The sequence below is a fragment of the Eriocheir sinensis genome, chromosome 38, assembly GCF_024679095.1.
Source record: "Eriocheir sinensis breed Jianghai 21 chromosome 38, ASM2467909v1, whole genome shotgun sequence".
Classification (NCBI taxonomy): domain Eukaryota; kingdom Metazoa; phylum Arthropoda; class Malacostraca; order Decapoda; family Varunidae; genus Eriocheir; species Eriocheir sinensis.
The window spans coordinates 4,532,960-4,544,047 of NC_066546.1; positions in this window are offsets into that span (position 1 = coordinate 4,532,960).

Sequence of the window (11,088 nt, forward strand, 5' to 3'; positions counted from 1 at the left end):
CCTCTTCTTGAATGTATCTATGGTATTGGCACCCACAACATGGCTCCCAAGCCTGTTCCATTCGTCCACCACTCTACTGGTGAACCAATTCTTGCCTGTCTTAGTTGAATCTGAATTTGTCTAACTTAAAACCATTTCCACGCGTCCTACCTGGCTCTTTTACTCTCAAAATCTTATTGACATCCCCTTTATTAAAGCCCTTCATCCATTTATAGACTTCGATCAAGTCTCCTCGCAACCTTCGTCTTTCTAGAGAGTGTAGATTTAAATACTTCAGCCTGTCTTCATAAGGCAAGTTTCTCACCCCCTGAATCATCTTTGTCATCCTCCTCTGTACAGATTCTAACATCTTGATATCCATTCTATAGTAGGGGGACCAGAACTGATCTGCATAATCGAGATTTGTTCCAGAGCCAGCGTGGGGGGAAAGTGAAGAAGGTGCTGGTTAACTCTTGCATAGGGTTTGGACAGTATATAGATATGCATGGTAGAAAGTCCGGAGTGCAGCAAGGGCCGCGGGAGGGGGAGCCCAGTTAGCAAGTTCAGAAGAGCAGTCGACCGAGGAGTGTTGAGGAAGGAGAGAAGGTGATAGCTGGTGTTGTCAAGGGAGGGGCTAGTTGTTTGGAAGATTGTGTCAGTGGGAGGTGGAGGAAACTGTGTTTTTGAGGGCGTTGAGGACACCAGGTTCTTCTAATCGGAAGTAATAATAGAGGCTAAAAGGTCTGTGCAACAGCCTGTGCTTGCTTGTCGTTAAGTTCGAAATAGAACGGTCAGAAGAAACTGGAGATAAAGGTGGAGAGAGAGAAGAGAAACCGTAGGAGGGTAGTTTTTAAAGCAAAGATTGTATAAGACCTATCAAAGAATCTTACAGTTAAGGATTGATTCAAAAGCTTTAGATGAACAAGAAAGTAAAGCAATAGGACGGTAGTTTGAGGGGCATTGGTCACCCTTGAAAGGTACAGGCTGTGTGAAGGCATACTTCCAGCAAGAAGGAAGGTAGATGTTGACAGGCAGAGGCGAAAGAGTTTGACAGGCAGGGTGACAGCACGGAGGCACAGTTTTAAGGACAATAGGAGGCACTCCATCAGGTCCATAAGCCTTCTGAGATTGAGGCCAGAGGGCATAGAAAACATCATTTGAAGAATCTTTATAACAGGCATAAAGGAGTCAGAGGGGGATGAGTAGGTAGAATGCAGAGAATCGTCCAGAGTGGAGTTTTTAGAAAAAGTTTGAGAGAAGAGTTCAGCCTTAGAGATAGATGAGACGGCAGTGTTGCCGAGATGAGGTGTAACTAGTGCTAAGTAAAGTTAGAGGATGACTTCAGCGCTCCTATTGCTTACGCTCCTTGAGATGAAACCCAGTACTCTGTTGGCCCGATTTTTAGCCTGAATGCATTGAACCCTAGGACGGAGGTCAGCGCTCACTAGGACTCCTAAGTCTCTCTCACGCCCAGACCTGCTTAGAGGAGTGTCACTTAAGGAGTAATTGTGTAAGGGGTTATTCCTACCTACACTCAAAATGCTACACTTCCCGACATTGAATTCCATCTGCCACTTCCCCGCCCAATCATATAGTCTGTCAAGCTCATCCTGGAGAACGGTAGCGTCCCTGTCTGATTGGATTACTCGACCGATCTTGGTATCATCTGCGAACTTACTGGCATCACTACTGATTCCTGTGTCCAAGTCATTGATGTAAATAATAAAAAGCAGAGGACCCAGCACCGACCCTTGAGGGACTCCACTCGTAACACTTCCCCATTCAGATTTTTTACCATTGATTTGCACTCTCTGCTTCCTACCACTAAGCCACGCCCTGATCCAGTTCAAAACTTTCCCGTCTACGCCGTGAGCCTGTAATTTTAGTAATAGCCGGTGATGAGGGACTTTGTCGAAAGCTTTATTGATATCTAGATATAATATGTCATAGTTTTCATCTCGGTCAACCGCCTCGATTACTTTAGTGTAGAAGGACAACAGGTTAGTAAGGCAAGACCTACCCTTTGTGAGCCCATGCTGTGAATCATGAATTAAATTATGCTTTTCTAGATGGTCCCGAATGCTCCGGGCTATAATTGACTCCAACAGCTTTCCTACAACTGATGTTAAGCTAATTGGGCGATAAGTTGAGGTGGCTGACTTGTCTCCCCTTTTGAAAATCGGCGTCACATTAGCTACTTTCCATTGATTGGGCACATACCCAGAATTTATCGACATCTTAAAGATATCGGTAAGAGGGCCACTAAGGACTTCCTTGCACTCTTTCAGAACCCTTGGGAACTGGACTAATGATAAAACTTCCCATTAAAAGAGATTTCTGTATAAGTGACAAATGCAAGAAGGGAGAATATAAGTTTAAGAATTTCACGTTAAAAGTTCCTTGCTTTCATTGGATATATTTTGTGTATTTTATGGACTACATGAAGGGAAAGATGTTTTTACAGAGTTGTGCATCTTCCGTGCCCAATGATTTAAGCAAACTAACGAATTCGCTATCAGGGGAACCAACAAGACACCTCAATGACGAGAACCAATCTGCATTACATTATTATTACATTTCGTCACCTTCGTAAACAAACCGCCGAAGTCATAATTTTCTACTTTACAGGAAATCAGAAAAGAAGTCATTATCTCATTTGGCTTAAGATTTAGGCAGAAAGGAAAAGGCCAATTGTAGAACACTCAAACCCAGAATGACGAAGGCAACTGTATGAAAATGGGCGTCTCATGTTGAAAAATCGATGTAGACAAAAACCTGGAAATCGCTGAACAATTACTTAGGCAATTATTTTATGAGGGTAACGATTTTATAACTACCCCTGTCGTTTTTTTTTTTTTTTTTTTTTTTTGTAGGAGCAGTTTGGTGAGCCTCTAATGTCTGTGTGTGTAGACTAATTGATTTGCCGGAAAAAAATAGATGATAAGCTAGACGAATAAATAGAATACAGCCATTACAGCGAACGCCCGTCATTATAATTACCAGCAACAGAAAAAATGTATAATACGGTAAGACGATTTAATTTATCATTATTGTTGTAATTAGCATTATTATTATTATTATTATTATTATTATTATTATTATTATTATTATTATTATTATTATTATTATTGTTATTATTATTATTATAATTATCATTATCATTATCATTATTATTATTATTAGTAGTAGTAGTAGTAGTATACGATATTATTATATATTAGCATTACTACTACTACTACTACTACTACTACTACTACTGCTACTACTACTACTACTACTACTACTACTACAGTGAAATAAGCCAGTATAAATATTAATAATAATATTAAAACTACTGCTACTACTACTACTGATAATAATAATAATAATAATAATAATAATAATAATAATAATAATAATAATAATAATAATAATAATTAAGAAGAAGAAGAAGAAGATTAGTAACAATACAGTACTCTCCACTACACCCTCCATCGCCACAAAATTTCGGTATCATAAGAAAATATATTGACACGGATAACGCGAGAATATGAACATCGGAAAAATTCGAAAAATGTCAAAATACTATACAACGAAAAAAAAAAGAAAAATAAGAAGAAAAGAAGTAAAGGCGAAAACTATAAGCAACAAAATAATGAAATATATATGTAATTGAAATCATGAAAAAATAGAGATAGGAAAAAAATATGAAGGAAAACGGAAAACAGAAAAGATTCAAATAAAGAAAAAGAAAGTAGAAGGTGAAATAGTGCAGATATGCGAGACTTAGAAAAACAGATGGAAGAGAGAAAGAGAGAAACAGACAGAGTGAAAAAAACAAAAATATAAAATCAGAGAGAAAAACGAAAAGGCAAAATGGAAAGACATAACTAAGGAGATAGCGGGAAAAATGGAAACGCGAAAATAATTATAGGCAAGGAAGGAAAAAACGGAAAATAATAAAAAGAATCAAAAGAAAAATGAAAGTGAAAATAAAAAGAAAGAAAACGAGAGCAAGACGCAAAAAAAAAGTTGAAAAATCCATCAGGTTATATTTTTAAGTGAAACACGTGAACCTCTTCCCACTCTCCTCCTCCTCCTCCTCCTCCTCTCACTAAAAATCTCTCCAAGGCTTTCCCACTAAAAACAAGGGAGAGGTTTACCCTTCCCTCTTCAGCTGATGGGAGGGAGGGAGGGAGGGAGGAAGGGAGGGAGAGAAGTAGGGACAGGAGAGTGTGATGGAGAGAAGGGGAGGCGCGGAAAGTAGAAAAAAAAGAGTAGGTGCTGAAGGGAAAACAGATGGAGGAAGGGAAGGAGGGAGGAAGGAGTGAATGGAGGGGGGGGCTGGAGGGAGAAAGAGGTGGCTTGAGGGTGGTAGAAGGGTGAGTGATGGAGGGAAAGAGGGAAAGGGAGATAAAGTAAGAGGAAAAAAAAAAGCAAAGTCGAAAGGAGAGGTAGACGTGTAGAGGAGAGGAAGGGAGGGAAGAAGGGAAGAGAGGAGGGAGGAAGTAGGGAGAGAAGAGTGTGATGGAGGGAAAGAAGGAGAGGTAAAGAAAGAAGGAAAAAGAAGCAAACAGGGGAGAAGTAGACGTGTAGAGAAGAGGAAGGGAGGGAAGAAGGGAAGAGAGGAGGGAGGAAGGAGGGAGAGAAGAGTGTGATGAAGGGAAAGAAGGAAAGGGAGGTAAAGAAAAAAGGAAAAAGAAGCAAACAGGGGAGAAGAAGTAGACGTGTAAAGGAGAGAAGGGAGGGAAGAAGGAAAGAGAGGAGGGAGGAAGGAGGGAGAGAAGAGATTGATGGAGGGAAAGAAGGAAAGGGAGGTAAAGAAAAAAGGAAAGAGAAGCAAACAAGGAGAGATTGATGGAGGGAAAGAAGGAAAGGGAGGTAAAGAAAAAAGGAAAGAGAAGCAGCACCAGCACCTGAGGACGCAGCGTCCTCAGGTGCTGGTGCTGCCAGCCGGAGCGGGAGGTGACAGCCAACACCCGGTCAGCGGAGGCGGCACCCACGGCTCTGGTGGTGCAGCGATGCCGGACGACTCACTACCAGAGGCAGTTTATAAACGCTTACGTGCAGACATGGAACTGTCTCCTTGCGTCCGGTCAGCTGCCTCAGCAGTTCACACACCGGCAACAATATAAACTGTTTGTGAACCAGTGGCTGAACAATTTGTGAACAGGTTAGGCTTTCAGATAGGGGATACCAACTATGTTCCCTTTAGCCTACAAACTAGTGCCGCCATATAATGTAATGTTATAGGTACTAGGCCCTGATGTAACCAAGTGTCTGTGTAAATAAAATAAAAAAAAACACTGAAGGAAAGGTAGACGTGGAGAAAGGACGAAGGAGGGAGGAGTGAAGGAAGGAAACCAGAGGTGTGGAAGATGGATGAAGGGGAAGGAAGGTAAGAGAAGAGAAATAAGGGTATGGACACTAGAGGAGGAACAGAGATATAATGAGTGAAGATTAAGAAGACGAGAGGAATAAGAGAAAAAGGAAAGGTGAATGAAGAAAAGAAAAAATGTATAAAGGAAGGAACGAGAGAAGGGAAGGACTAAAGGAGGGCATGATTTTTCTTTTTATACGGGAAACTCTCTCTCTCTCTCTCTCTCTCTCTCTCTCTCTCTCTCTCTCTCTCTCTCTTACAAAAAATCCGCCGTAAAGGGTCACTCAAGTCAACTTTACAGCCCGTCATGTATCTATATCATTCATTACTTACGATATACTGAAAAACGCTCCCGCCCTCAGAACCCCAAACGTTTGAAATAGTTCAGAATCAATAACATAAGAAACTCCCTGAGAACTACGAACATTATTTTCACGCCTCCTCAAAATCATGTGCTAACCTAATTCCATCAATTCCCTCTCAAAAAAGTTAATATTGGAGTCTTTTAGAAGAGTAAATATAGACGGCCCTGAGAAGCAATAGCAATACACGCCTTCGGAACTACATACGTCTCGCCCTTTCCTTGGACCCAAAGCACTTTATCACAACAACACGACCTCGACTACAAGGAATAGGAAACCATAACAAGAATAACTGAGTGTACCAAAGTCCACTAACACCCTTCCCCCCTAACACACACACACACACACTGAGAAGCTTTGCAACACCAGGAGGAAATGAGAGAAAGGAGGAAACGAGGGAGAAAGGGTGACGGAGTGCGGGGACAAAGAAGAGGAAGAGAGAGGAAAGGGAGAGAGGGAGAGGAGAGTGTGGGAAAATAATGGCATGGAAGGAAGAGAGAGGAGAAAGTGAGAGGAAGCGAGGGAATATGTATGCGTGTGCGAGAGAAGATTGAAGGAAAAGGAAGAAATAAAGTAGTGCAGAATATGGAGAGAGAGAGAGAGAGAGAGAGAGAAGGAGGAGGAGGAGGAGGGATGACGTCCACTACATTACACACACACACACACACACACACACACACACACACACACAATGAAGTGCCGGTTTCTCTTCGATTTAACATGAATTTTTCGCCGAGTTTTTTTTCTCTGCCAGCACGAATAACCTTTTCAAACTGACATATTTCTTTAATTTAATATACCTATATCGACTCGTGTTTTTCATAATGTCAAATAAAAGCCCGTGTTGGCTCCCTCATTACCGTCACAGTAGTAATTATAATTATTATTGCTTAATTTTGCAGAATTATGTCCACCTGTCTTAATCATTTAGTCCACGTGTGTGTGTGTGTGTGTGTGTGTGTGTGTGTGTGTGTGTGTGTGTGTGTGTGTGTGTCATTCTCCTTGGTCTGATTATGCGCTGGACTCGTGATCGCCAGCCAATAATGTCCCCAACTGACCTCCTTCTCCTTCTCCTACTCCTGTTCTTACTCTTCCTCCTCCTCTTCCTCCTCCTCGTCCTCCTCCATCTCCTTCTGCTTCTCCTTTTCCTCGGGTGACGGATCTTTGGGTACAGCTGGAACCTCACATCACACCCACACACACCAGAGAGCCGACCCACAGCTGACACCCATTACCCATTCACTGCCAGGTGGAGGGGACACGGATTAAAGGAGACTGCCAAACCGTCTCCACTCTGCCCAGGATCGAACTCGGGAACTCTCGGTTGTGGGTCGAGCGCTGTAACCATTATGCTGCAGGGCTACGTGTGTGTGTGTGTGTGTGTGTGTGTGTGTGTGTGTGTGTGTGTGTGTGTGTGTGTGTGTGTGTGTGTGTGTGTGTGTGTGTGTGTGTGTGTGTGTGTGTTGCTCGCAATAACCTTCCAAAGTAAAGAAAATTGTCTCAAAATCAATTTTCACACCACATCTTAAAGCAATACTCTCACGACCACCACCACCACCACCACCTTCTCCACCACCTCCTTCTCCTCCTCCTTCTCCTCCTCCTCCTCCTCCTCCTCCTCCTCCTCCTCCTCCTCTTCTTTCAGCAACAGCAGCGAGGCAAACTAATAGAGGTTGAATGAGAAGGAACAAAATAGGGAATCTTTTCTCGTCCATATTTGTTGCAGAGAATATTAGTTCAGGTTTTGTAAGATTAGAGAGAGAGAGAGAGAGAGAGAGAGAGAGAGAGAGAGAGAGAGAGAGAGAGAGAGAGAGAGAGAGAGAGAGAGAGAGAGAGAGAGAGAGAGAGAGAGAGATGCAGACAGACAGACAGACAGACACACAGACAGACAAACAGACAGAAACATGCATACATAATCGACAAAGAAACAGACACAGAAAAGACAGAAGACACACAAACACGAATCGAGACAAAGACAGACAAACAGACACAAAGACAGAAAAAAGGTATTGTCTGAAAACCGGATGATTTCAAGATTGCACAAACAAGAAAATATAAATAAGAGGAACATAAACATAAACAACAGAATAAAACAATGCTGATAAAAAAATGTGGAGATAGAGATGAAACAAAACTAATAAAAAAAAACAATAAAAAACAACACAACAAATAGAAAATCAAATTCCTGAAAACTTCGCGGAAAAAGTAAACAAAGAAACATGAAAGGAAAAAAATGAAAGTGTAAAGGAGAATACAGTCCAATAAAAACAGCACACACACACACACACACACACACACACACACACACACACACACACACACACACACTCGCAGCAAAGTCTTCCCCTCTTTTTCCCTTCCTTGCTGACGGGTTAAAGGAGACACACTACGAGACAGGAGGCAGACGCAGACCCGAGGGAGGCGAGGTTCGTGTGACCGGCCTTGAGGGGAGCCGAGGGATATGGACGAGCCTCCCCTCAAGTCTGCAGGCCGGGGTGTCTTGAGCCTGAAGAAAACGGGATATTTGTGACCCTGAAAGACTAAGCCGCTGGTGTGTCAGGAGAGAGACAGAGAGAGAGAGAGAGAGAGAGAGAGAGAGAGAGAGATGAGATGAGAAGTTAAATTAGAGGTGTAACTACTTCCCGTGTGAGGAGAAAATGCTCTCTCTCTCTCTCTCTCTCTCTCTCCTGACACACTCTCTCTCCCTTTATGTCAAAAGCTATTTGTAACCCACTGACAAAACACCGAGAAACAGTAACGTACATTTGTGCGTTTTTTTTTTTTTTTTTTTTTTAAGTTGTTGCCTATTGCGCCGGTAGGCATCTTCCCGGTGGGGGCGGTTGGTCGGCAGGCTGCTTCAGGTGGGGCCTGATGGTCGGCCCAGCCCGTTCTGGCGCAGGCGAGTGTTTATAGTGGCGCCATCTTGCATTGGCTCATGCTGCCCCCCGGAACTCGTTCTTGATTCGCTTGGACGGCTTCCTCTAGAGTCCGGGTTGATGGGTGGTCTTCAGGACAGCATGTGGTTTTAAGCCACTCGGCGGTGACTGAAAAATCCGAGTGGTAGCGTGGGGATTCGAACTCGCGTCGTCCATCACGCGGTGAATGTGGGCCCAGTACGCTACCAGTTAGGCCACCGCCTACCCGCGTGAGAGTAAACATTGCAAAAGTCAATTTAAATATATCTGTCACCTACAGACCTCCCGGGCAATCACTCGATGACGACCTTGAAATGTACAGCGTCTTAAGGCAGTCACTTAATAACAACGACTCACTGATATTAGGAGACTTTAACCTCCCCCATATCGACTGGGCGACACTGTCAGGTACAGAAGGCGAGTCACATAGAATGATCGAATTTCTAGAAGAAAATTATCTAAGCCAAATGGTTTCTGAGCCAACTCGTCAAAATAATATACTCGACCTTGTTATAACGACCCAAGATAACCTAGTCAGTAGTGTCACGGTAGGAGAACACCTCGGTTCTTGCGATCATAAATTAGTGCGCGTCGACATTAGAGCTCAATCATCAGTGACTGAAAATAAATTAAGGGTGCCCAATTTCAAAAGAGCTAACTTTGTAGAAATCCGACAAAAACTAACAGAAATACAACTATCAGATGACGGCAACGTAGATGAAGCCTGGCTAAGCCTTAAAAATCACTTACTCACTCAGCAGAACACATTCGTCCCCTTGTGCGAGAAGCGAATTAACACTAATAAAACCCCACCGTGGTTTAATAGCGAAATTAAACAATCAGTCAATGAGATAAAATTGTTTTACAGGTTAAAGAAAGAACAAAGCACGCCCGAAAACATTAGACTTTATAATGATGCCAGGCGACGAGTAAAAAGACTAGTAGGTCAGGCAAAGCGTAGATATGAAGAAAATATTGCAGACAACTGTAAAAATAATCCGAAATCTTTCTTCAGTTACATAAACAACAGAAAGGCGATCAAAAGTGGTATTGGACCTTTAACAAACAGCGACGGTGCACTAGTGACTGACAGCCAACACATTGCAAACCTCTTAAACAATTACTTTTCCTCGGTGTTTAATACTAACAGTCTTCCTCTCGCTACCAACAACACCAGTACTATTGTAAATCTCGAGCATGCATTGCCTAATTTTGAAATAACAACCGATGAAGTCCTTAAAGCTCTCCATTCACTTAAAACAAATAAAAGTCCCGGACCCGACAAAGTATATCCTATACTGCTTAAAGAAACAAAGAGCGAAATACTCTCCTCCCTCACTACCGTAATCAATATGTCCTTGCGACAAGGCATCGTCCCTTCGGATTGGAAAAAGGCTAACGTGACACCGATTTTTAAGAAAGGAGACAAAAAAATACCAGGTAACTACCGACCCATTAGTCTAACTTCAATTGAAGGTAAGCTACTCGAGAGCATAATTATAGACAAAATTGTGAGTTACCTCGAAAGCCACTCATTAAATGGGGATTCACAACATGGCTTCCGTAACAAAAGATCCTGCCTGTCAAACCTACTGACCTTTTATAACGATCTCTTCTCAATTTATGACGTAACCAGATCAGTGGACGTAGTCTATCTTGATTTCCAGAAAGCCTCTGATAAAGTCCCACATAATAAATTACTTTATAAATTAAAGCAAATAGGCATTGACGGTCAAGTAAACCAATGGATCGCGAATTGGTTGAGCAACAGACAACAAAGAGTTGTGATTGACGGATTTAACTCAGAGTGGGCGCCGGTCACTAGTGGCGTCCCTCAGAGCTCGGTTCTTGGCCCAGTGCTCTTCATTATTTACATCAACGACGTGGATGTTGGACTCAATAATCGCATTAGTAAATTTGCAGACGACACAAAGACTGGTAACTCGGTTCTCACTGACGAAGACAGGCAAAGCCTCCAAGAGGATTTGCACAAAAGTTCAGCTTGGTCGGATAAATGGGAGATGCCCTTTAACGTAGACAAGTGCCAGGTCCTTCAAGTTGGAACAAAAAATAAGAAGTTCGATTACGAAATACGCGGCGTTAAACTCACAAGTGTTCAATGCATTAAGGACCTGGGGATTAAAATCGCGTCAAACCTCAAATTCTCACATCAATGTATCGATGCAGCAAATAAAGCGAACAGAATGTTGGGCTTCATTAAAAGAAACTTTTTATTCAAAAATAAAGATGTAATACTTCCGCTCTACAAGAAGGGACCCCACTTGGAATATGCGGTACAGTTTTGGTCTCCCCACCATACAAAGGACATTGCTAAACTAGAAGGTGTTCAGCGTCGAGCAACAAAAATGATTCCTTCCTTGCGCAACAAATCCTACGAAGAAAGGCTTTCCACCCTTAACATGTTCTCTTTTGAGAAACGTCGCCTCCGAGGAAAACTGATCGAATGTTTTAA